A 27,749-nucleotide genomic window follows, 5' to 3' on the forward strand; every position below is an offset into this window, starting at 1 on the left:
TCAATATTTAATAGATCATTGTACACTTCAGAGGTTTACACCTAGCCCCATTTGTGTGGGGTTAAGTCACTTAGTGCCATTCCTGTGAATCACCTTTCCAAAGTCAGGACCTAACTTTCAGATATTTTCTGGTCTAAGTTAAAGATGCTGAAGCATTTTCTCTGCATTCATCAGCACTGTATGGTTTATTAATGGCTTTCCACTTGTCACTGTTGACCTGTAAGAACTAAGTCTATGAAAATACAAGCTGTGTTTTTACTAATTAATCACTAGTAGAGTATCCAGGCAAATGCCTGTGTTCTGGAATTGACCATTCCTATGATTGCCAATTATGTCAGAACATTATTGCTTGTTAGTCACCCAGCACAATATCAAAAACTTCCTGTGTAGACTTCTGGAGCAGTTATGGTTCAAGAACACCTACTTCCAGAGGCCAGCATGGTGGTTCAGAGTGGATGTGGATTCCACACAAATTGTCTTCCGTGACAAAATACACAGCCATGTTTAATTCATTAGTGCAGGTGAAACTTAAGTGTCACAGATATCTGTAGTCTTGAAGTTCTCAAAATTATTTTTTTGCCTCTTTGATTAATCTGTTCATAGTGTGCTTTTAATAAGTGCTATTTTAAGCGCATAATAATTAGAATTCTTGGAAAGTTTATCTACTAATGTTGGCATTTGGGAATTGTCGGTTTTTGGGGGTTTTTTGTGTTTTTTTTTTAACAAAAAAGATTTGAAGCTGTGTTTTAATATTGTGCTGAAGTGAGCTTTCTTTTTGCCTGTGATATCTAAAGCAAAGAGCTTTTATGTAGGATTTTTATCAGAAGCTGCATCTGATTAGGAATTGTGTTAATGCGAATTTAAGATTAGGTAAAAGACCTTTTTTGCCTTTGCTTTCTTGACTCACTGTGGTAGAAATTGAGTACAATGATGAAATGCTCTAATTTTAATCTTCCCACTAAGAGTCAAATGATCAAGCTGCTACCGAGCAACATGTTGGTCAATTGAATAAGTCTCCTAGACTTTGTAAAAGAATGTGCTGAGCAAATGTGAAGGTTTCACAAAGCCATTTAATAGCAAACTGCTTGCAAAGCAGTTCGTTATTGTTTGAAGGAATCACTGCTGAAGTATGGGAGTCACGCTTTGTATTTCATAAAGACTTTTAAAGCAATCCTCAATCCAAAGGTGAGCCTGACATTGTTCAGGAAAGATTAGGGAAATAGTATATGATAAACCATAGCTCCAAGTTTCAGTAGTTTCAGTGGAATCCTACCATAAAAGTGATTAAGTTTTAAGTTTAATCCTAATGAAAAAGTAGTTCATTAGCAATGGCACTACTTTATATCTGCTTCAGAAGTGAAGAACCAGTTATGGCCGAGAAAAGTAGGGGAATAATCAGCTTGTTTTTTCTGGTAAGTTCTTGGAAGCCTGGTATATTCTGTTTATTCAGTTAACATATATTTAAATATTAAACTGTTTATAATGATCTAATTATTTGTCAGTACAGAATGATGACTTAGGTGATTCTAGCGGCTCTTAAGAGGCTAGGATCTGTGTAATGGTAAATTTACCCTGCAGATTGTGCCAAAGAGATGGAGGAATAAAAAACTTGCATGGCACTGAGAATGAGGAAAAAGAATCATGAGAAGTCCTTCGGTTTTAGAATGAGGAAGGAGAATCATGAGAAATCCTTTTATACACACCTCTACAGTGTGTATAAAAAGAAAGCAAGTAGTTTTCTGAACTTTAGCATATATAGGATCTGTAATGTTTTCTTTTGTGAATATTCTCTTCTCCATTGAAGTTAGCTGAAGCACTGGACATGACTCAAGTAGGATAAAGTTACACATTTTATTTGTAGCTAAAGGATGTGACCTCTGAATGAAAATAAAGAAAAGGATGGAACTGAAGGTATTTGCAGTCACGTAAGGGACTGTTAATAGATTCTCCAGGTACATAATAGCAAGAACATATACTTCAGGTCTTCTTAAGAACAATTTGGTACTTTTATAGCCTGCAAGGTTTCGATAATGTAGTTTTTCTGTTTATTAGCTTTATAATTGTCCTGTGTAATAGTTGTTGGTATATAAATATTGCATAATTGTAGCATACCAATACTTTATCAGAACTCACTTGTTGATATTTCAGTATCATTCACAAGTAATACTGAATATACTCAGCAAATGTAGTCTAGCCAACTAGAATAAAGGTAACCAAACAGGATGAAGTTCATAAAGCTATATTTATACTCATAAATTGATCTTAATTATCACAGTTTACAAAAGTGGCAAGGAGATTTTCATAAAGATTGTTGAAATGAGATACATTCATGCTGTCAAAGGAACGCAAGTCTGCTCATAATGCAGACAAAGTTTTGCCAATGATTAAAAAAAGAAAATAATGTTGCATTTTTTTAACTTAAAATGAGATTTGAAGGAAAAAAGTATGAATAAAATCAGTTTAATCAGATGCTGTGACCTAGTTCTTAAATTATTGTCAATACTACATGCAGAAAGAGTGATGGTTAAAATGTCTTGCTTGTTTTCTTTGTACTTGAGATATTGAAACTGATGTTTTACTGTCATCTGCACAGAGTAATCTCTACCCAACTGATCTGTTGTCTCATTTCTGTATATCTTTGACAATGGTTGAAGCAGGGGTTTCTGCCACTCTTAAACACCGCAGAGAAAACATGGAACTTGTCAGGAGAGACTGTCAGGTACCTGAATTATATGTTTCACTTCTTAGCCTTGAACCTCCAATTTACTTGTCAGCTTTGTGATTAGTATCAAAATTTGGATGAAGCCAGTAAAGGATATATGTTATTCCTTGTATTAGTTAAATTTCTGGAATTGATGTTTGAGGTTACCTATTTGTATATATATCATCAAAACATGTTTATTCTTATATACACATAAAATCTCTCATGAGTTATCAATATTAAATGCAACTTCTAAGAGATTACTTCAGAAGTTATTTAGTCACACTTTGCTTGTTGTGGTGTTTTTTGTTTGGTTGTTTGGATATTTTTCTATTTGTTTTGGTGGCATTTGTTTTTCCCTGTCCTGTGGTCTTCTTGCAAAGAATAATTTCTCTCTGTCTTTGTTTAAACCAATTTAAAGGGCAGAACTCCAAACTGAGTTTTCCCTCTGTTTTAACCAATCCCTTTCCCCTAATAAGGAGAAATAAATACGAGTAGATATAAGCGAACAAATAATAACTTGCCAACAAGTGAAACTGCAGTAGGAGAAAATAACAGTAAATAATGCCCAGATACAAAATTCCCAAATTTCACAATCTGCCCAAGGACGGAGAGACATGCAGAATGGCGGAAATACCCTTTGCAAGATGACATCCAGCAAGGACAGCTGTCTGTGGGGAGGCAGGGAAAATGGCATCAGACCCTCCTCCCAGGCGGCGACCTATGCAGGTGACTGTGTCCTCTGGGGAACAAAGGGAAAGGATGGCAGCAAACCCTCCCTGAGTTACAGAGGAGCTCAAGTGACACAGATGATGCTGGTGTGTGTGGGGTCAGCGCCACTGCCTGCTGCCTCCTCCTGCCACCCAGCAGACTCTGCTGGTGCTGGTGCTGCTGCACTTGTGTCGGGTCTGGGAAGAAAATGTGGGTGCCAGCGCAGGGTGACCCAGCCCCAGGGACTGGCTGGAATAGATGACATTTTAGATTACCCACCACAGAGTCTTGACCTGGAAGAAACATAGTTTCAGTTCATGTTGTGGCTTCATTCATATAATTTTTAGGAAATTCTAAATTTTGATTGCAATCTTATGCCAAATTAAAGCAGAAAACAAGAAGCATAAAAAATATGAAATACAGGCAGTCATCTATCTGTTTTTGAGAGCATTGTGATAGAATTTCTTTGAACAGTGTACAAGCATTCAGATAGATGTAAAAGATTTTGGAAGTATTTTGATATTGCTAAAGGATCTAGTAATCTAAAGACTCTATACAGGGAGCTTTTAAAAGCCAGTGGTAATCTAATGTTAATAACTTCAATATACTTGGCATCAAATTTCACCTAGGAATTTTCATGTTGGCATGGGTTTTTTTGACTTAACCATATCTTAAAAGGAGATTTCCAGTCTTGAATGAAAATATTCTAATTATAAAGGATTTGTAGTATTTTTAAGTAAATCCTTTTATACTAAAGGATTTGTGGTATTTTTAAAGGACATTTCATCAGTAATTAGTGTCCTCTTGTCCCAGAACAGGTGTATCTTATTTCTCTTACTATGTACCCTAGGTTGAGCTTTCATTCACTCTGTCTTGTTTTCAGCTACTTACTGTCAGACATCTCTTACCCCCATGCAGGTTGGGGTAAGATATTTCCCAGCCATGCTTTTGCCTTTTGAAGATTCTATACTTTTACCACCATTTTCATGGGTTTGGCATTCATTTGGCGTGTGTATGTGCATGAAGAAATAAACTGTTGTCACTGCACTGCTAATGAGTGTGCTTAGTCTGTAATGAGTTACCGTGACAACTTAGTGCAAATGTCCTTGACCCTGGTATCTGAGGATTTCAGGAGGCATAGCAGTCACTATTCATGTGCAGCTAAAGCTGTAAAAATATGGAAAACCCTATGGTAATGTATTACTCATTATCATGTCATTTATTGACCTGACTTCTTCATTTGGGCTGAACTTGTTAAATCTCTTCCTGTAAAGTGTAGATGATAGAGCTGATTTGTTGTTGTTGTTGTTGTTTTCTGAATTGTTTCTAACTTTTCTGCATTCTTCTCAAAAAGAGGGCACAGGATTTTAATACTAGTTGCACTGGGTTTATGTATGGGTGCATCAATTCTGACACAGTATGATCCCAAGAACTGAGTTATAAATGCACTGTCATAAAAGCAATTTGAACTCAGCTCCCTGTATGCCTCTATTTCTAGGTCCCTCAGTATCAGGTATTTAAAGATATTGCATTACCTGTCTTATATTCCTTTGAACTCTGCGTTTGGCAGCTATATTTCATCTCTGTGCAAATGTCTGCATATTACCAAAAGATCCAGATTTAGCTGTATCATTGGTTTTACTGCACCATTATTTGTATTCTCTCCAATTTTATGTTATCTGCAAATTGTATCAGCAAAGATTTTCTCTTTTGTTCCATTAAATGCAGTTAGTCACAGCACAGGATCTTAGAGAATCTGGTTAATTTTAGTGATCCAAGCAGGGTATTTGCTTCATTTTCACTTCAAGTGCTTGTTCTTGTCTTAATTATTAATCTACAAGCTTTAAGTTCTCATCTTGTTTACTTCTGTGAACTGAAATATCTTGTTATCTCATTCTAAAGTGGCAATCTTGGCAAGAAGACCTATCTTTCACAAAGTTGTTGCAGTGATTTCAATACAAAGTCACACTTCTTGGAACTAATTGTGATTTTACTCTTACTTACGAACATTTTGGTTTCCCAGGAAAGCATTATTCTGAAATAAAATAAAGGCAAAGGTTGGCGTTTAAATACATTTCAAGATCTGTTATTGTATATGATGTAAATTATCACCTCTTTTAAGGACTTAGGAAAGATTCTGTGTTAGGGTGTGAAGAAGGAAAATCTGAACAACACAATAGAAGTATACAGTGGAAGTGAAATTTGACCATTGTGCACTTAAGTGGTATTCTGCTCATGATTTTTCTTAATTCAGACTTGAATGTTGAATGCAATGGACAGGACAAGGGGCAATGGTTTTAAATTAAAAGAAAGCAGTTTTAAATTAGATTTAGGGAAAAAATCTTTACTCAGAGGGTGATGTAGCACTGGATCAGGTTGCCCAGAGAAGTTGTGGATTCTCCACCTCTGAAAGTGTTCAGGGCCAGGCTGGATGTGGCTCTGAATGACTTGATCTAGTGAATGGCATCCCTGCATATGGCTGGGAGTATGGAACTAGATGATCTTTAAGGTCCCTTTCAGCCCTAACCTTTCAGTGATGCATGACTGTATATCTAGATTTAAAAAAAAAATTGAATGTACACTAACTAGTACTTATATTTGCATCTTATGGAAGTTGTTTGTAATTTCTAGATTTTTATGATATGAGGTCAAAGAAACCAAAGTTTTCAATAGGTCACACTCTGTTTTTTAGGTAAAGATTGTCATTTTGGAGCTGAGGTCATTTTTGTAAATTGTAAATTTTTGAAGCATCAATTACAGTGTAACAGATTGCTTGCTCTTGAGCATCTTCCTTCAAGCAGATTTGCCCTGCCAGAATTTAAATCTTACTCTTTGGAGTCAATGAGGATTAGAGTTGAAAGGTTAAGAAATCATGAAAGCAATCAAAAAATCACAGTTAAGGAAGCTGCAACCTCATTTTATCATCTTAATAAAGACTGTAGCAATAGCATATGGTTACCTTTTCAGCAGATAACTTGAAGAATGAAAAATTATCACCTCTCTTGTTGCTGTGTGGCTCTTCTGTTCATGTTTACCGAAGTCCATCACTAACAGATCTTCAAATAAAGTAGTAGATAAGGACACTAGTAAAGGGTCTTATTTTTATACTTTCAAACAAATACATGACATTGTTATGATAAGTCAGTGCTATTCAGAAAACTGTGGTCATGTTATTTAGGCTTCATATAAGGAGGTAAATAGTAATTTATCAGATCAGTGATTCCCATGAGCATAATTATTGTTGAGAACACAGTAAATCAATTCCTGTTAGTAACTGACAAAGCTAATAGCTCTCAACTGTAAGCTCAGGGAAAAGATTTACTGTATGTACCTGTTCTTGTACTTCTTGATGTTAAATGAGACCTCTGCTGCATGCTCAGTATCTTAAGAAACCTTAAGGACTCTGTCTTCACCTGGCAACTTTTGAAAAGCAGTAATGACAGTAAAACTTTGGCTTAGGACTTGGCTCATGAAGTTGTCTAGAAAAACAGCTTGCATTGAGAAGAGTATATATGTGGATGATAATGCTGAGACTGCCTCTCACTTGGCAAGAATTATTCAACAAAGTTATTTTTTAATTCGTGTTGGTTGTCTTGTGTCATAAATTAAGGTTTTTCAGTGCAGTATGAAAGGAAAAATACAAGGATTTAGCGTGTAGAAGAAAAAACTTTTCAAATTAATTAAAAATCAAGTAATTAAGGGAATTTGTGCTATTTCATGTTACACTTACCTGACTACAATTCATTCTTGAGCACCAAAACCAACTTTGAAACCAATGAGGTTTTTCATCTAGAGGAAAATAGTGACATCTATAGTATTTTGATGTTAGAAGAATTTATTGTACAAAATATCTGGGAAGGTCTTTGATCCACTTTCAAAAAAATCCAAAGAGAGTTAGGAGCACTGAATATTGCACAAATATTAGTGCTCTCATTTCCTTCCCCTCTGCTTTTTCTTCTTTGTTCCAGATGGTTTCTAATTTTTGGGAGGGGAATTTAGGAAATTCAAATAAAACAAAAGCTCGGCACATAGCAGATGATTAAAATGAAGGAAAAAAAACCTAGGAATCTTTTTTTGTTTTTGCTCCTCATTGCTTTATACATTGTGATTGCTGAAAAAAGTAAGGAAAACAAGAAAGGCTTCAACTCAAAGTAGCAAAATGTTACAGATTTGAAAGACGGAGATGTAATCCTCATTTGGTAGAAACATACAGCTGAAATTAGTTTAAATGTGCTTCATTATTTTGATCTTCAGAACTTTCAGTGGCTGTACAAATGCTTAATCTTCAGTTGGGTTGTAAAGCCTTTCTTGATCTCTGATTTTAAATTAAGCTGTATCTTTAAAATTTCCTTGAAGCTCAAGATAATATGTACATTGATTTGTATTTTGATATCTTTTTTGGCTTAGGAGAAATTATGAATATGATAATTTCAAGCATGAATTCAAAATTTGTTTAATTAAAAATAATAATAGTATAGTAGTAGTAGTAGTAGTTGTTTATATCGTGATCTTTTTTATTAGTTTAAGTGATTACCTTGGGATAGCATTAGTATGTCATGGAGTTTTTAATCTTCATTATAAACAGGCTGTTTTGCTAAACTTTGATAAAAATCAAAATTTCTAAGATATTTCCCTGATTTTTTTGAGATTGTTATGAGTGAATAGGAGTTAATTCAGATGTGTGCAAGATATTCTTTTTGCCAAGGAGTTGGCACCTATTTCTGGTATCAAAATTGGTATAGAAAATTTAGGTAATACCTGTTACCTTGCAGGTACCTACTGCAGATAATGCAAGTTTCTGGGGCTTCCTTAGGGCTTTTAGGTGGCATTTGGATGCCCGTCTGTCTAAAGAACTATTGAAATGCCATTCTAGGAAGAAGAAAAGTGTAAAACTGTCAGAAATAAGCAAATGCACTGGTTTGTAATTAAATGGTAAAAGACCTTCCAGAGCAAAGAGGAAGCAGAAGCATGAATAGGCACTCACAAAGTTAGGCAGACTCAGAAAGTAGGGGAACTTATTATGTTCTGAATTATTTATGGTAACCCTGTAAAAACATAAAGGGGATTTACATAAACTAGTTCCCATATTCATTTTCTATCATAAAGTCAAATAAGCAAATTCATTTAAAAAGTAAGTGATCTGTTTCAGGACTGTCCACTTGGCTACTGTGAGCAATAGTTAGTATTCATGGCCATCCTTTTAGTAGTAACAACTTTTTAGTTTCCACAGACAACTGTACCATAGAAAACAACATCCCTCACACTCTTTTTCCTGCCTTTTTTTCCCTTCACATTTCCTTTATTTTTCAAATATTGAAAATGCATCTAGAAACAAAAAAAAAAAAATACCAAGCAAACTGATGTAAAAATGTCTTGTAATGAGAATAAGCTATAATTTTCCTTTCCTGTTGCTCAGACTGATCTGCAGTTCATTGCCTAAAGCTAAGTGTAAAAGTCATGTCTCTATTACAAGGATCTCTAAAGAATTTCAGTTCCTTGCAAGCTTTCACATATACACTTCTAAAACATTTTGATAATAATGCTTGTTATATTTGGTCAGATCCATATATTGTTTAGTGACACTACTTACTTTTTATTGTTCAGTATGCAACATATGATTACACAGTATTTATTTTTTTATGCTACAGAAAGTACACTTCAGAAATCCGTGAAGACAAAAGCCTTTCAATTTACTGCTTTGTAAAAAATAATGGATTAGACTGCAATACAAATCCTATTCACAGAGTTTGCTACAAGCTCATAGATTTACTTGTTGGTGATGAATAACCATAATATTTTTATATCACATTCTTGCTGACCTCAGGCCCCAGTGAAGCTGAAGGGCATCAGTTTTTGTGAATAGGCCACTGGAAGACATTAATACAAAGCTTCCTTAATCTTAAAAGCTGAAAACATCTGTTTGAATTCTCTAGCATGTTGTGTGGGCTTTCAATGAAGGCAGCTTTTAAAAAATTGACTGATTTTGCTCCCTGCAGTGGCTTTTGCTTCAGCCAGTGGGAAATTATTTCAGAAGGATTTAGATGGTGCAGGAATAATTGGTTTAATAAGAACATATAAGTCAAAAGTTAAAGAAGTCAAGCACTTTTCTACTGCATTCATATATCTCTTCTTACATCAACAGTTCTTTAAAAGGAAACTATTGTACCTTATTTAATTTTCTTTCCTGCTAACTTAATGACAGCAGAACAAAATAAAAGTTCTCAGTTATTACAGAGTAATGGTTTTACTGATGTTCATTCTATAGTATTTTCATGATCATTAATTTCTCTAAAAAGAATAATTTCTCTTTTTAATTTTCCCTCTTATTCAACAAGCGAAAAATGCGTAATTATTTACATTTTACAGAAAATTAGTATTAACATTTGTTTTAAAAACTGAAAAAACCCTGATTATGATAAAAATGTAATAAAATAGTGACTTTAAAATGCAGTGTACTAGTGGGGCAGAGAGCTTGCCTTGCTATAAATGCTTGAAGTTACTTTAAATACACAATTAATCTGCTACAGTACAGAAAGATCTGCAATACCAGATTTAATTTTTTAAGAACATTTACTATTAGAAATCTAAAATACAGCATTCCTCAAGATTCACAATAATTCCAGGCCACCTGAACATTACTTATTTGGGTCTTGGGCACCTGCAGTGCTCTCAAATCCTAGTCAACAATTCAGTCTGTCTCCCTCCCAATGTTCTGTGTCTTGACAAATTCATTAGGCACTTTTGGATTTTGGCTGGTAATCACTTGTTAACACAAATTTAGTTTGTAAATGAAGAAGTGCCTATCCTAGGGAAACTCCACAGATGAGTTTTGCAGACAGCCTGAAGCAATCTCACTCCTTATGGGGAATTTCATCCATCCCAGTATCTGCTGGAGGGACAGTGCAGCAGGACATAGGAAATCGAGAAGGTTCCTCAGGAGGACTGATGACCAGTTCCTGACACAAGTGATGGAGAAGTGCCTAACTAGATCTCACACTGAAGAACAAAGAAGGGCTGCTTGGGGATGGGGTGACAAGGCAACCTTGGCTGCAGTGACCATGATGAGATAGTGGAATTCAAGATCCTGAGAAAAGAGAGCAGGGCAAAAGGCAAGATCACAAGTCTGGACTTTGGGAGAGGACACTTTGACATCTTCAGAGATCCTTATCCTGAGAGTCCTCTGGGATGAGGTCCCTGAGGGTAGAGGGGCCAAAAAAGCTGGTTGATATTCAAGGATAAAGTTTAAAAGGTGTCCACCCCAGCAGTCATGAAGATAGGAAAAAGAGGCTAGAAGTATTTGCTGGCAAAAATCAGATTCAAGAAAGTATCCAGAATATGAAATCATGGACACACGACCCATGAGGAGCACAGAATTGCTGTCCAGTCTTAGAGGGATGAAGTCAGTGAAGTCAAAGCCCCCTTGAAGTTGAAACTACGAAAGAACGACAAAGGCAACAATAAAGGAGACTATGAATATATAAACATTCAAATGCTAACTGGGGAAAACCTGTACCTGCTGCTGAATGAGCAGTGGTCATGGTGCAAAGGACGTGGAATATGCTGAGGTATTCTGTGGAGTGATAGAATGTAAGAAAATAAAGATAGTGCAGAAGGCAGTTTCACCCCTGAGGAGTTGCAGCTGTACTAATCACCAAAGATTAGGAACAGGCCTGCCCTTAATAGGCCACAGCTGTGTCCCATAAAAAGACAAGTGCTACAAAAGGGTAAGCTGGTTGAGAAGAGAGATGGCGTTTGTTGGCTGTGCTGTGAAGAGAGTTAGAGTTCGTTATTTGTGTTGCAAGGAGCTGACCATGAGAAATCACTGAAAAAGTATGGAAGCTTTCACGATAAGATGACAACAGTATTCAATTCCAACTTCTCCTAATTCCTTACTAATAAGACCAGTATCCTATTTTGGCTGCTCCTCTCAGCATGGATGAGGCCAAACCTGGTGTACTGTGTCCAGCAGGGACATGGATATATCAGAGAGACTGCAGCAAAGTGCCACAAGAACAAGTAAGAGACTGGAGCATCTTTCATATGAGGAAAGGCTGAGGGAGCTGAGGCCGTTCAATCTGGAAATAGAAGGCCCAGGGGGATCTTGCTAACATCTGTAAATGCCCAAAGGGAGGGTGCAAAGGAGAGGAGGTTAGGCTCTTTCCAGTTGTCCAGTGACAGGAACAGAGGCAATGGGCACATACTGAAACACTAAAGATTCCCTCTGAAAATTAGGAAACAATTTGTTGTGTTGGGAGACCAAACATTGACAGAGGCTGCCCAGAGAGGTGGTGGAGTGTCCATCCTTGGAGAATACGAAAGTCATCTGGACTTGGTCTTGGACAACTGACTCTGGTTGGCTCTGCTTGAGCAGGGGAAATCAGGCCTGCTGAACTCAAGAGGTCCCTTCCAACCTCAACCATACTGTGATTCTGTTCACACCATTCCATTACTGCATGTTTTTTCCAGCTTAAGGCAAAGACATTTGAGTTCTTTCAATTCCAGCTGGAGAAACGGAGAAGTTAATTGTGGTCAAGACTATAAGCTGTTTCAATTTATTTTCTTTACATCTTAGAAAAGGTCTTTCATCGCTGATCTGGATTATACTGGAGATAAGTACTTAAAATATGTTTTTCTTTTTTGTTTCCATATGGCTATTTTACATGGAGTTTAGGTTGTATAGGTAAGTAAAAAACTGTTTTTAGTGTGAATGCACTCTTTTGTTTGGAAAGGGAGATGTTCATAGGAATGATATTATTTTCAGGGTACATGCATTCAAAGAGCAAAGATGCAAACCCAGTTCCATCCTGGAACATCTGGATTATGTTTTTCATGAAGATTTCTATTTAATTGGACAGCAGTAATTTTGGCAAGAGGTGAAATATTAAGTTTAATTTCTGATTTCTTGAAGTGAATGGAGATTAATTACATTTGGGAGCATTTGTGTGACTTTTTTTTGGCATTGCTTTGTATTAAGTAGTAGTAACAAAAAAGAATCAAATGACCAAACTTGAAAGAGATCAAAAATTATACTGTGGGTTTATGACTATATGTTGGGATCTCTTTAGACTCAGTCTTGTGGATGTCTAAATTGTAAAAGGAGAGTGGTGTCATTGAGAGCTGCAAATTTGGAGCATTTCCTGGTAGGGAGGGCTCTGCAGTCTCACACTTGGGTAAAACTCTTCAAAAAATTACATCACTGTATATATGTCTTATTATATGTCAGTTACAACAGCTAAGCAACTACAGAAAATGAGGGAGTACATGTTATCTTATATGACTTTGGAAGTGTTTAGAAGAGGTTGAAGCACAGAAATTGCACAGTGCTTGGGGATTGCAGAGGTTATGGCATGCCAAGCGTTTAACCATCTCCTTAAATCCATTCCAAAGTGGCAATATACACAAGGCTGTACTTAAATGCTCAGTTGTGTTGAAATGCCAGTCCTGTCAAGTCAGTGAACTTAGCAGGCTTGTGTAAGAGTTGATGGAGGCGTGACAGATAGTAAAGCTAATACACCTGAACATAGTTACTGGAGGTTTCCAGGTGCAGCCAGTAATGTTGGCAGTGTTCAGTTCTCCATAAGGACTACAAGGATGGTTGGAGTCTCTTTATCTCACATCTCTCAATCATTTTTGAGTGAAATTTTTCAAGACAAAGTAAGAGGACTGAATTTTTATCTATTGTCAATCAAATGGGTGGGTTTTTAACCCTAGCTGAAGTCCAGCATAGCAGTACTTAAAAAGGAAGCTACAGGGAGGACAGAGGCTCTCCATAAAAAGCCACGTGGAGGCAACATGAGGAAATGGCTCCAAGTGGCATTTGGAGTGCTTTCATCTCAGCATAAGAAACAAAGTTTTTACAGTGAGTAAATGCACTTTTTAGAGATGAGTACCCATCATTGGAGGGTTTCATGATTCAATTAGATGGGTTGCTTGATAATCTGATCTAGGCTCCCTTTCCCACAAAAGGCTCAGTAGGACCACTTGATCATTCAAGAGCCCTTCCAGCCTGGGCTGTTCTAGGATGGTGTATCTCATTCAATTCTCTTTTTCCTCTGTTCTTTTGTTTGACCTTATTCAAGTCACCATCTTAAGCAGAGCGAACCAAATTAAAAGTTACTGCATTATCAAACAAAACATGGTGTTTTCACAGTGATCTGAAATATATACAGGACCTTCCAGAATGATAAATGGTACAGCTTCAGTGATTTCTTTCCTGAGGCTGAAATGAAGAAACACCCATTTTTTTTTTCTAAAGCATTGTCTCTTTGAGGGAACTGAGAAAAGCATCATTAAAGATTGTGAAGAAAAACATTTATTATACATTTTCATATTTGAATTTTTAAGTCTAAGATGAGTTTACCTACCTTAATTGGCTTATGGCAATAAACAGTACATAATATATGCTTTCACATCCCTTACACAAGGTGAAACAGATGGTGATGTCCTAAAAATACATTGTTAGACTCTGTTTTACATGGTTTTACTCTTGACATTTTTGTAGTATCTGGAAGTTCAGATGCTGAGCCTCATATATATTTACCTGAATTAGAAACCTTTTTTTGCATTGTTCTGATTTGAGAGCAAAACCAGTGAGAGACTCCAAGTCAGAAATACAGTTTATTAGGAAAAGCAAACCAAAATACATGCAATAATACAAAAGAAAAACCACTGATAAAGTCAGAATACAGCCTGACACCCTGTTGGTCAGGGTGTTGGTAGCAGTCCAGTTGGATTGGTAGCTGCAGTCCTCCTGGAGTGGCAGATGTGGTTCTGTTGGAGCAGTAATCCTGTAGAAAGGGTGTAGTCTTCCTTTGATGAGCCAGTGGAAAAGACAACCTTTTCTCTGTAGATCCAGTGGAAAGACTCTCTGTTCTATCCCCAATCCCAGATTATATCCTGGTAGGGATGCTTAGCTCCTCCTCCCTGGGTGAAGCATCTCACCATGGGCTGTTATCATTCTGTGAGTCGTGTGGTGGGTCCATTAAACAGAAATGGCTCCTGGAGGGAGATATCTCTGAGTCATGGAAAGGCATTGATGGGCCCATTAACAGGAGGTAAGGAAGAAACAACGCTCCTCCTGGTTTCAGCAGCTCTTGAGGATGGGAATAGAATATATCTTAATATTATAACCTAGGACATGCATGTATAGATGATTTGATTTATTTAATTTATGCAAAAAATAAATGTCTATTTCCCCTTCTTTTCCCAGCAAATCATAAGCAGGTAAAAACCTACTTTGTTGTTGTAACTTTGAACTTAACATGGGTTTTTTTTGCTAAATTATTTTTATCATTTTCATGAGAAATAATAATACACAATAAGTATAAACTGCAAATGAGAATGGCAAAATTCAATATTTAAACTATTGCAAAAAAAAAAAGAGCAAGAACATTCTAAAGACAGATTGCTGGTAGCTAGATTTCATTCCAGTCTGAGTGGAAAAAGTTAGTTTGTTGATAACCTGAAAAATGCTTTTTTGTCAAGCATTCAGAAAAGAAGTTGTGAGGCCAGAAGCAGACATTGGTTTCTGCCTGTTGTGCACTTGGGCATTTTACATGAATCTGTGGATAGAAAGTAAATGAGAGTTTTAATTTTCTCCCTTTCAGCTTACTGTCCTTGCAACAAATTATAACTCAGTCTTCCTTTTCCTTGCTCTCTGTTGGAGCAAGGACTGTTGTGTTTCTGCCTTTGTCTCCAATGACAGAGGGACTGTTGATGGATTGTCTGAAGCAGTGTGATGTGTGTTAGGTCTGCTAAGGGTTGTTAGGTTTGCAGGTTCAGGCACTGGTGAAGCCGAGTCTGTGTCTCAGGGACACACAGGGGTGAGGGGACACACCAAGGACACAGACACGGCTCATCACCCAGGCTGCCTCAGGACATCGTCAGCAGGGCACACACACAACACTCTACAGGTTCACAGGCACATGGACATTTGTGAGGTACCCTGGGGTACCTTTTCACAACTGGCACCTCTGCCTGGATCCCAGCCCCACTCACCTGCCCCACAGGCTGCTGGTGCAGTTGGGTGCTTGCTGCAAACACACAGCACTCACACTCTCATCCCACAGATAGCCCACATTAAATACCAGCACGGACTCTCTGCCTGTCTGAGACCTCTGCGGGGACCTGAGGCCCCTTCACAAACACACTACCCCATCAGCCAACACCAGGCACATGGGCTGTGACCCAAGACCCACTCCAGCCACCACCTCCGAGCCCCTCACTCACCCCAGTACCTCAGGCTTATTTTTATATGTACACCGTTCACAGCAGTTGTAGGATAAATACCCCCACTGCCTCTGTCCAATGCTGATTAGCAATACAAATGTCTTGTTTATAGCCCTTTCTGTATACTCCTGTGTTTCCTCCTGCTTCTCCTCCTCCTGCTCATTACCCACTGCTTGACGCAGTTCCACCAAACCTTCCACAGAGCAGGACCCCCAGGTTTGCATCCTCATCTCTTGAAAAAGTACAGTTCTTTGAAAGCCTTTCAATTAGTGTGACTGAGCTGGTTTGTTTCTGGTTCTTGTTTGCTAATGCTAACTGGCCTGGATTTATGTCTCTCTTTATTTTGTCTCCCTTGCCTTATCCTCCCAACTGGAAAAACAGTCCCACACTCCTCATATCCTTGTCAGTTATGCCACTGACACACTTTGTTCTTAACATGACTGCCCTTACTGTGTGTTGTTCATGTCTTTACAGCTTCTTTGGCCAGAAACTCTCAAAAGGAGTAGGCAGTTGTTGCATGTACCCTGAAAAGAACCTCCACCTGAGATGGAGTATTTGTGTTTAAACTATATCAAATTGAACATCTAGATTAGAATTGTCTTACTTGCTAGGAAAATGGTGTTAAAAACTGTCATTAAAGCAAAATTATGTCTAACTAGCAGCAGTTTGCAGGAGTTGTAGGTAGCTGCAATGAAGACTCAATAATGAGGGTTCTTTCAGACCTTTAGGCAAGAGGAAGATGTTGACCTTAGGTTCCTTAGGAGTATAAGAGGGAAACAGCTGGCTGTGTTCTTGTCTCAGGACACTTCTGACCTAGGATATGTGAATATCAAAGTACGGCTATCCAGAAAACTGTCAGGACAAGCGAGGGAGTATGTAAAAGAGTGTCTAAAGCTGTAAGAGTAAGCAGTGGTGGGAAATAAATGTAAGAGCTCATTATGACTAAAATTGCTACTGCATCACATTGAAGTACATATTTATCCAAGTCTCCCATGCTACCAGTGCTGTGCAGAGACATAACAAGGAAAGTCTCAATCTTTAAAAGTTCACAGTGTAAGTAAATGAGAAAGAGAAGCAAAGAACAAGTAGTGCATTTATTTCCTTTAACTCCCACAGGCGATCAGTGGCAGATGAAAGAACAAAGTTAGTCTTTTTCTGAATTTCAGTCTGGAGTCCAATAGTTATATTTCATTACATATATTTCAATACATATGTATTACATACATCCATTCCACTCCTCATGTTCTTAATGAATGATGCAATATAATACGAGATGCTGTAGAAGTTCTCCTCAGTGATATTGAGTCACTTACTTATTTTGAAATTTTGTTGCATGCATATCAAAAAGCAGTGCTTTAATAGCAGCATAGTTTGGTGTTTTGCATGCCTTTGTGGTAGGATTTTTACTAATCTTTCCTGTCGCAGTTGGATTATACCTGTCATGCTTCATGGAGATCAGCAAAGACATTCTTGTAATATTGTAGAATCCCTAAGCATTTCTTTGCACCTTTTGAACTGCATTGGGCTGTTTTTTTTAGCTCTTTTGTTCTTCAGATTTTCTACTGAGTATGGAATTCCTTGAATAAGCAAAGAGTTTTGTCTAATACCCAGAGGTAGTAGTGAAATTCACATCATTGTGGTTAACCGTGAGAATTTCCGGTAATGATTTTTGACTGTGTCTTTTAGAAAAAAGTCTTACTTGGAAAATATTGAGAATATAACTTGTAAAGAGTTAGTTTATTATCAAGTTTTTTACATCCTAATGCAGCATTGTTTCCCTCCAGGGGAATCTGTATGGGTGCCCAGTCCTGTCACTTGCAAGACAACAGATGTTTACCTCCTGAAACTGCAAAGCTGTAGAAATTCAGAATATTTATAGTTAATACAAAACTCTACATAACAAAACATTCTTAAATGGGGTATAATAACTAGATTGTAAAGTAACTGACTGATTTAGGCTGTTGTAGGCTGTGTGCATTTGACAAACAAGGGGAGTGTACTGTGGCCATTAAAGCAGTTGGCTGTTAGCTCTTTCAGAGAATTAACCTTTAAAGTTTATAAAAACTTTAAAGATTATCATTATAATAATAAGGAGGAGGACTGGAATAATTGGTGACATTTTGAATATTTGTGTGACAAAATATCCCTGTTTTGCTGTTAACTTGTCATCAGCCATTTATCAGTCATAGTTTTGGTTTGTTGTGTGATGCCCAGAGACCTGTGCTGTGTCATGGACCAATCTGTAGTGGCTGCAGCTGCCATGCATGTGTGAGTTCCTTGAATTCAGATGTGGTGCTTGGTCCCATCAGTCAGGCACAGGCACAGCCTGCAGTATGGACAAACCCTCTGCTGTAACGTGTCTGGAAAGAGCATTAGCTTGGAGTTATGGGAGTAAATCAGCCTGAGTCAAACTTTGAGTGATTCAGACCATTAGAAACACTTTATTTTGAGAGGGTTTTATTTGATCTGCTTATCCAGAAAGAATGATGCAGCATGAAGGAAAAGTGTAAGAGTATGGCTTATTTTCTTTACATATGTAATAGTAATGTAAGATTTCTACCTATCTATCTCATCTCTTGTTTACGTTCTTAATTCTGTCTTTGGTTTCATACACCCACAGAAAATCTCTCACTCTCATGCTATTATTTCTGTGTCTGTTTTACCTGGTTTGTATCATCTTCACAGCTATTTGAACCCTGTCTAATAGTCATCTTTAATACATCCTTTCAGTGTCAGTCCTGTATTGCTGCCCTGCAGCTGCATTGTACTGGTTTTATAGTTCCTTAGACAGTAGCTTGTTTATTGGTTAGAAATGTTACTTTGGTGATCTTTTTCTCATGTAGGACATTATGTTGTACCTTACCACTAAATTTATCTCATGGATTTGAAGAAAATTTTAAACAAATCACAGGAAATAAAAGATAAATGTGATATCAGAAATGATGATCCAAAAGATGTCCTTAATGCTTGCACTGTAAAAGATAAAATACAGCTTTGAAACGCTAGCAAGAAGACACAGGATGCAGTGAGTCCTCACATCTTTACATGCCTTTGCAAGGGCACTGCAGCTCCAGGGCATTCTGACTCTGGGGCTAATCTGTCCCAGTAGAACAGATTTAGCACAGTAATTCTGCACACCTAGAAGTATCCATGACTAATGGTATATATTTAGGTACTTCTCACCTCTTACAGGTTAAATTCCTAGCAGAAACAAAGTGTATTAACATTCCAAAGTCTGTGTAAGAATTATGCTCAACATGTGAAATAATCTGTGTAAGAATTATAAGATAATTTAATTCAGAAAAAGCTAGTTTTTAAAAGAACAAAGGGTCAGGTAATTCACATCTCTATACTAGAACACCAAAGAAATGTATAGATAATTCTCGTATGAATCAATATCAAATCTCTCAGCTGGTTCAAATTAATATTTTGTTGTAATGATAAATAAAATCAGCCCTAGAGTTAAGCATATTAGCTAAGTGCAGCAGAAAAAAAAAGCCCAGATCAATCAACTGGGTTTTTTTGACAATATTTTTTTCCTGTTAAAGAATATTTCTGCACTGGCATAGGCAGTCAGTCTCAGTAGGAGCTATTCCTACTTAATTTAAAACACAGACTAGAGTTAGCACTGATGCCAGCAATCATCTAAGTTTTTTTTACATGATACATAAGCTCTATGAACAAAGACAATACTTGCCTGTCTCTTTTCATTATTAATTTTATAGTTGTAACTTTAGGTGGATGAAAATACTGATTTTTTTTTTACTTTTTTTTTTTTTTTACTTTTTTAAAAAAAAACCCTGTGTCTCATGGTACACTTGTGGATATTGTGGGATCATTGAGACTTGGTAATGACATTATCTGGTTCTGACATATTAATGTGGATTTAGAATAGATGTTACTTGGCTATCTTTTTTGTTAAGTGACACTGCTTAGAAGAGGTTAATGTGAAATGCTGGATTCTCTAAGTCAACTTCCTAGTCTAAGGCCAAATTTTCATGCCATACCAGCGTCATTCCTTAAGTTTTTAAAATTGGTTGGGCTTTATCTATCAATTAGAAGGTGAGAAATACAATCAATTGTATTTTCTGCAGTGATGCTGTGATAGTCACGTTCATAGGAAATAGAATAGGTATTTCTGGTGGGATTATGTTTCAGTAAATCCTTTATTTCTGAAGCTGAATGTGAAACGTGTATGCCTTTTTCTGTACATGAAATCTCTTGTTAATTTTTTTGCTGTTCTGTTCAAAGTTTTCATGACAGTATACAAAAACTTTTTGCATTAGATGTATGCAATTATCCGGGCAAAGTGAGAACCAATTTCCCCTTACTGCCCTTCCAGTTCAGTGTTGCAGGTTTTTTCCAAAGAGAAAATGATTTTATTGTCTTGCAAGCTGCTGCAAGTATCTCTTAAAAATGGGAGAAAACAAAAAATTTTTGTATCTCATGTGAAGAGCTGTGTGTGGTGCCCAAAGTTTTCCAGATTAAAGACTATACTTCAAAGAAGAACTGTTGTGTAATCTACATCTCAGTTCCTGTAATCAGCGTACATTTAAACCTGCAGAGTCGAAATCTGCATTAATTTCATGTTGCTTTTCATCACTTACATATGTTACTGTAGTGGTAGGTTTTCAAAAATCACTGTGGTTCTGTGTTGGTTTTTTTTTGTTAGAAGATTCTGCTCATTTATTTATAGCTTGCTTGAAGAATGGATCCATAATTGGATCAAAAAAGAAACTGCATTAACTGGAAGTTGATCACAAGTGAACAAAACTCTGTGTTTCAGTGTCACATTTCAGCCTGTCTTACTGCTTTTGTAGTTCCAGTCTCTTCTCACAGGCCTTTTCAACCATCTGCACTTGCAGCTCCCAGCCACCCAGGCTGCAACTATTGCTGCAAGTACCTTTCTGAGTGACCATCAGGTAGATAACCAGCAGTAAAGCAATTATTGCATGTGCAATCTTTCACCCTTTATTTAATATGTAAACATGAGACTGTGCAAGAAAGAAACCAAGTGGTGTTTACTTACTTACAAGGCATTTCTTGGGGTACATTTGAATGGATTTAAGGTCATTTATAGTGAAAGGAAAAGGTAAGGATAGGAAAACATAAGAACAGATTATTGGCACTTCGTGCAGTTACAATCAATATTGTTTTGCAAGAATATCAAGGGAGAGTGGAGGGCTAGAGAGAAAGTAAGCTTATTAATAAATAAGGTAGATTAAATTAATGATTAATGACTCTTAAGTAGCCAAGTGCTTAAGTGATTTAAAAAAACAAAATCAATCTCAGGGGGGAAAAAAAAAAAGAAAGCAAAAGGAAAGAAATGAGCAAGCATGATCAGGTTGGCACATCAGGATCTGTTCCAAGTCTCAGGAGAGACACAGCTAGGCAGTCTGGGTGAAAAACAGGTCTGGGAGGCTGCGATCTGCACCTGACGGTGACTTGCCTTTTCTGCTCAAATCATGCCCATGTTTATCTGCCAGTGCACACTGTTCCAGCTGTGCAGTGAGGAGTGGCAGCTGATGAGGCACCTCTGCCTCTGCAAGGCTGGCTGCTCCATGCCTGGCTTTGGTTGGTCAGGCAAACTCCTCACTCTGCTTTTCGCTCTTACAGCCTGCATTATGGCCTGGGCCTCAGTAAATAGCAGCTGTACTTAAACCAAGTTAGACAGAAATTTGCAAACTGTAAAAAACATATATAGATCCAGTGAATTTAAATATGGTTTATTACAATTGTAATTTATTCTAAAAAAGATGAAAATTAAGAAAAAAATGCATAGGGACTGGAGGGTTAGGAGAGAAAGTTAAGGTGGAACTGATCTTCAAGTCTTACTGAAGGGGATGGGAGGGAAATGATCATTGTTAATTCTGTCAGTCTAAATGAAATTTTAATGATGAGAAGAATATTCTTTGAAACAAATAGTAAGTTAAAGTGTAGGAGCAGTTAGTTTAGTGCACAGGGTTGGGTTTTTTTTTTCCCTAAGTAAAATGATATTTTAATTATTTAATCAGATTATCCGAATATTATTAGTGTCAGTGATTAAAAAAGAAAGAATAGGGGAGTAGATCTGATACATGTAGATGTCTGTATCCCTTCTATCCAATTCAGAATATTGCTGAGCCTTAACAGTCTACAATGTAAAAGGTAACCAGAAAGCATCACTCACCCTATATTCACTCAAAGGAAATCTTGATACAAGCTAGGTTTATATCTATGTATGTATATATACTTATAATACATCTGCATATAGATTAGCGCTGTATATTTGCAGTGTTTGTCTTTTTCTGCATGTTCTGCGTGTCTTTTTCTGTAAGTGTTTGTCTTTTTCTACATCTTTGTGGGTTTTTTCTGCTCTTCACTTATTTCTCAGTCTGCACAGTTGGAATGAGATAGAATAATAAGTAATAAATAACCCATTCATCTACTAGGAAGAGCACAGGGTAAGACAAATGGGTTTATTTTAAATAACTTTTATTTTACATATTTGATAATATTTAAGTTAGAGTATGCTAAGTTATAAACAATTCAATGGATCTGAGAGAGGTTAATTTGGAAAGAAAAGGAAAATAAAGCTGTAAAAAAACTTAACAATAAAACCTCAAACACAGCCAAGAGTGAGTAGTTTTATTGGAATTGTGCCTCTTTTTCAACATTAACATCTGTACAGTTATGTCAGATGGTTAGGTGCTTTAAAAAGTTCGAATCTACATTTATTTCTGTAGTTTTTTCATTAATATTGAAAAATATTATTGAAATGGACACCAGTTTTCTAGCAAATAATGCCGAAGGACATCTCTTACAGGTTTCACAGGTATCGATGAGTATTTCTAGGAATTATAAATATCCAGGAAATTCAAGTATATGTCTGAATTTGGCTTATACCTTGTAAAACAGTGCCAAGTTTTACAAGACTACACTGCTGGTTTTCTCGGTAAGGCAGCCAAGTATCACACAGTGGGGAAATCACTAGATACAGTCACTAGCCAGTCACTTACGGATCAGTCCTACAGCATGACTCACAGGGATTTTCTTTCTGTTTCATCTTTGAATTGCAAAGGCAAAAGTAGAAATCATACCTATTTTCCAGTCTGTAGTTGTTTCATCTTTAACATATTTTGAGTGTTCTCTTCTTTCCATTCTTTGGGAAGTGCTCCTGAAAACCAACAGCAGTGCACTTGTTGATAAAGCCATCAATATTACCAGTTTAATCTCACTTCAAAGTACAACATGATGCATTTGTTAGGTACAGTTATACATATGTATCAAATGGCTGAAAACCCTTCTGGCACTTGGGTCTTATTACCTTTCTTGATTACTATCAGTTTGCTGCATGTATAGTTCCTTCTGAATTTTATTGATGGGCTTAGGGTCATTACCTTGAGCAATGTGTATTCACAGTAATTTAAAAATCAAAATAGACATGCAGCATTGGAAATGAAAATTAATAGCTATTGTGTTTAATGTATTTAAAATATTTTTTTCACTTCTGCAGTGAGATAATGAGTTATTAAAAATGCACAGAGAAGTAACGTGAGAAGGAATGTATCAATTGATGTCCATACTGCTTTTAAACATGGCTGCTCTTGGCTTGGATGGGTGCAGTTTTCGCTGAATGAAAATCTTCATGGGTAGGTGGGCCTAGAGAGTGTTGGTGAGTGGAGATAGACACAGCTGGACATTCCTGAGTGGGATTCCCCACTGGTCAGTATTGGGGCCAGCCCTGTTTCATATCTTTATTAGAAATGTGAATGAGGGGATCAAGTGCACCCTTGGTCAGTTTGTAGATGACACCAGGTTTGACAGGAGTGTTGATCTGCTTGGGAAGGCTCTGTGAAGGGATGGGGATAGGATGGATCAGTGGGCTGACACCAATGGCTTGAGGTGCAATGATGTTAATTGTCAGATCCTGCACATTGGTCATAACCCCAGACAGCTCCACAGGCTGGGGGCAGAGTGCCTGAAAGAAAAGGACCTGCAGGTGCTGTTGGACAGTGGCTGAACTTGAGCCAGTGAGTGCCCAGGTGGCCAAGAAATCCAATGGCATCCTGGCCTGTATCTGCAATAGCGTGGTCAGCAGGACCAGGGTATGGATTCTCTCCTTGTAGTCAGCCCTGGTGAGGCCACAGCTCCAATCCTGTGTTCAGTTCTGGGCCCCTCACTGTAGGAAAGACATTGAGGTGCTGCAGTGTCCTGGTTTAGAGAGGAAACTTCCAAAGGGATCCCTCTAAAAAGCAGATTCAAGCAGCCCCTCCTCCTACTGGTTCATGAAAATATTTCCTTGGAGAAAAGTGGAAAAATCCTGTGTATTTAACCAGCAGAGTGAACAGCTTGTGAAATGAATAACTGTTTATTTCACAAGCTTAAGAAATGAATATTATTAAACAATAAAACCTCTAGTTGTTCTGAAGAGATGGCAATTTCAGAAAGTCCTTTTTGTGGGCGATAGATCAGCTCTCTCACTCTCTTATCCTCCTGAGCTGGAAAATGCCACGTCCCAGGCCCCGATGGGCCACACATATGAGCTCCTATGTTTTTCTGGATTTTCAGTCCAGAGCTGGGCCAATCAGTTCCAAGAAAAGCTGCAGTCCAGACAACCTTTCTGCCTTAGCTAGCTAAAAAAATTAGGAGATCTCTTTCCCACTGTCTGTGCTGCAGAAAACAGTCTGTGAGAAGGAAAGATGAAGCTCCTACCTTTATGTTTTTGAATACAGCCACTTCAGACATTGCACCACTTCTCCTTCTCCCTCTCTTCAGTTTCAGATCTAGTTTTAAAGGTGAAAAACTTATTTCTGGGCTGAACAGACAAATGGGGATACAATTCAACATTATAAAGGCATCCATGTCATCAGACATGGAGCAAGTCCAGAGAAAGGCAGTGGAAGTGATGAAGGGTCTGGAGCACAGTTCCTGTGAAGAGCAGCTGAAGGAGGTTGAGTTGTTCAGCCTGAAGAGAAGTAGTCAGCTGGAAGACTTTATTACTCTCTACAACAATCTGAAAGGAGGCTGTAGCCAGATGGGCATTGGCCTCTTCTTCCAAGCAAGAAATTATAGAAGGAGAGAAAAGGGCTTCAAATTGCATGAGAGGAGGTTTAAATTGGATATCAGGAAAAAATTTCTGCATGGAAAGGGTTGTTAAACAGTGGAAGACACTGCCCCGGGAAGAGGTAGAATCACCATCCGTGTTAGTGTTTAGAAGACTTGTACATGTGATACTCAGGGACATGGCAGTGCTATGTGAATGGTTGGACTCAAAGATCCTAAGGCCCCTTTCCAACTGAAATTTTGATTCTATGATTTTTTTTCCCAGTGGTCCATAAAAACAAACATTTTTAATGAACTTAATAATATTCCTGTTAACAAATGAAAAAATATAATTTATGGTAAATAGATCTCCTTTTTTTAATGTAGTAAGTAAGCTGATTGTTTCAGAGCTACATGATTATTTTTTTTTCTGAAATAACCCAGAGAAACTAATAAAAGTTTCAGATTAATGGCTATTCTCAATTTCCATGTGAAACCAAAACTCTAATTTATAATAATGTTATTGAGTTTATTATAAAACTGTTAAGCTTCATTAACTTATTACAGCTTACTTACTGCATGTTACTCAGAGCTACTGTGTACAAAAACCATCATTAAGTCAGCAGACTCGTTTTATTTGTTGCTTGTTGTAATGTGTTGTTGTAATTTAAAATGAAAAATTGAAGAATCTATTCCCTGTCATTTCAATTCCTGCTTATACACAGTTCACTAAAATTTGTTCTACCACATTTTTTAATGATTCAGATGTGGGGCCAGAGGACACTAATTTTAGAATCAATGTCAGAAGGCAAATCTTTAGAAATTAAGTTGTTAAAATTGACATGACAAATTACAGTATTCACTGAAAGGTTATGTATTTTCAATATGTAATTTCGTTACTTAACTTTACCTGCAGAGAATGCTCTGCAGGAAAAAAATAAATTATTTGTCATGCTAATTGAAGAAATTGAAAATTCTAAGTTTATGCATGATACATGTGCTGTATAAATTTCCTGTGATCCCAGTTTCAGATAGATACTTCATAAAACACATAGAAATTCAAGGGACCCATTTTTGCACTGAACGATAAACTAGTCTTCCTTTTACTTGCTTAAACATCTGTGTCTTTCTAGACCTAATACTGACTTAATTTTTTCATGAGAAAATCTGTGTTGCCCAAAGTAACTAGAAGATGTAAAAACCCTGCAAGCTAAAGCCAAATTTAAATAATTTTATTTTCTTAATCAAAATCCCTTTTTTTTAACCTTTCAACTTTTCAGCACATAATTTAGATTATAGTTTTGGTAGCAGCTTGAAAGAGTGCGATATAGGTGAAAATACTAGAGCACTTGTATATGTTTATTTGAATTTTGTCTATAGCAGAATTCAGATTCTAAGTCTGAAGCATTAGCTGAGTAATATGTAGCAGATGTAAGAGACAAATATATATTGAATGAATTGGAGAAAAAGAGCTGAAACAACAGTATAGCTTGTGTTGCGGTGTGTTGCAATGTCCTGTTTTAAACTTCCGTGTCCCTTCCCAGATGTGCCTATACCTCTCTCCCTTCCCCCTCGCCCCCTTGCTGAGTGAGTCCTGTCAATCAGGCTTAACTTCCAGGAAGGTCGTCGTGTGGTTGGTCAAGTTCAAAAGATGCCCCCATGCCCAGAGGTCATTGGCCTGTCTAAGTGTCATCCTAGTCCCTTGAGACCCTGCCCCTTTCACCTGGTTGGTAGCTCACCTGTCCCCTCTCCTTCCCCTGTCCCTGAGCTTAAAAGGTTAATGAGACCATGCGGCCTCTATTCTGTTGGAGCAGTTGCCCCGGTTCAGACCTCTGTAACCATGGAATAAACATCTGGAAACCCTCCAGCAGAATCCTCTCCTTTTTCTCTTCATCATCGCCAGAAGCTCTCTCTCCAGAGGCAAACGGAGTTCCTGACAAGCCTGGACTTGTTCAGTGCCCTGCTGCAATCTCCAGCAGCCAAGGTATCTCTGGGGTGAGTTACACCACAGTGCCGCCTTTGGCTCAGCAGCGAAGGTCAGACTGGCCCAGGCACCATCTAACTGGTAATATTGGGATTCTTATTCCAATAGCTTGGAAAAACAACCAGCTAATGATGACACAACCTAAACAATGAAGGTGCTTAAATTTTTATTTAAAAAAATAGCTGCCCAGTGGACCAAATTATTTAGTAATTTTGCCTCTTTAAAGCTCCTAATCATGCAATCAGTTAATGCAAAGAAATCCACTAAGTTAATGGTGTTAAACAGGAGTTTTCAGGATTGGGACCCTGATCAGCATTTCCTTGCTTTCGCACTCTTGCAGCATGTGTGCAGCTAATTTGTGTTTTGACTGAGTCAGCGTATGAATGGTAACACCAATGAATCAAAGGAAATTGTTCTCATTAGAATGTGGAGCTAGAGAAGTACTAGTTTCCAAAGTAAATATTATTCACAAAAAATATTAAAACAAATTGCCCTTTGCGGCACAATAAAATTTGTGTAAAAAGAAACATCTGGCAGAAATATATAACCTACTCTAGTGTAACATTTGGAATGAATTAATTTATTTTACTGTCATAAACTGTTTTTTAACCTTCTACATATTTTACCCAGATTTAAATGTATCAGTATGTTGGGTTGTATTATTTTATTATATTCAACTTGTAATTCCTCTAAAATAATTTTATTTTGCACGTAACAACCCCTGGAAAATGAGACATGTTGTAGTTAAAGAAACTTCAGGCAAGGTTTTAGACTTTGTGTACAGTAGCAGATTTCATCACTAAGTATTTTATAAGGCTTCCAACATCTGGAGGCACTAAAGTGCCGGTGTCCCAGTGCTAACAAGAAAATTTGCCTTACAGTAGGCAGTAGAAAAAATCATGTTCAGAAACTTAATCTAGAGTTTATCCATTGTATCTTTTATGTTTATATTGTAAGTATTCCCATTCCTTTTATAGTCAATGGAAAAAATGAGCCATAGTCCAGATTTACTCCACTGGAACAGTATTGGGTGCCTCTGTAAAAACAAAATCTGTAATTTGTATCTGAAATACACACCTACTCTAAAGATGTCTGTCTTTC

The 27,749-nt window shown here is 37.2% G+C and overlaps 1 protein-coding gene across 27 annotated transcripts in view; it reads left to right on the forward strand.

The window, feature by feature from the left end:
* The window catches only part of GPC5 (glypican 5), a 610,346-nt gene that overhangs the window by 38,192 nt on the left and 544,405 nt on the right, over positions 1-27,749 (forward strand). The window contains exon 1 of one of the 27 annotated variants that reach the window (XM_074535615.1): positions 1,198-1,412. The exons of the other annotated variants lie outside the window; for them this stretch is intronic. The gene's annotated coding sequence lies outside the window, so the exon portion shown is untranslated. Of the gene's footprint in view, positions 1-1,197; positions 1,413-27,749 lie in introns of those variants that run through there. 27 annotated transcript variants of the gene reach the window in all.

Source organism: Zonotrichia albicollis, chromosome 2 (genome assembly GCF_047830755.1).
Source record: "Zonotrichia albicollis isolate bZonAlb1 chromosome 2, bZonAlb1.hap1, whole genome shotgun sequence".
NCBI lineage: Eukaryota > Metazoa > Chordata > Aves > Passeriformes > Passerellidae > Zonotrichia > Zonotrichia albicollis.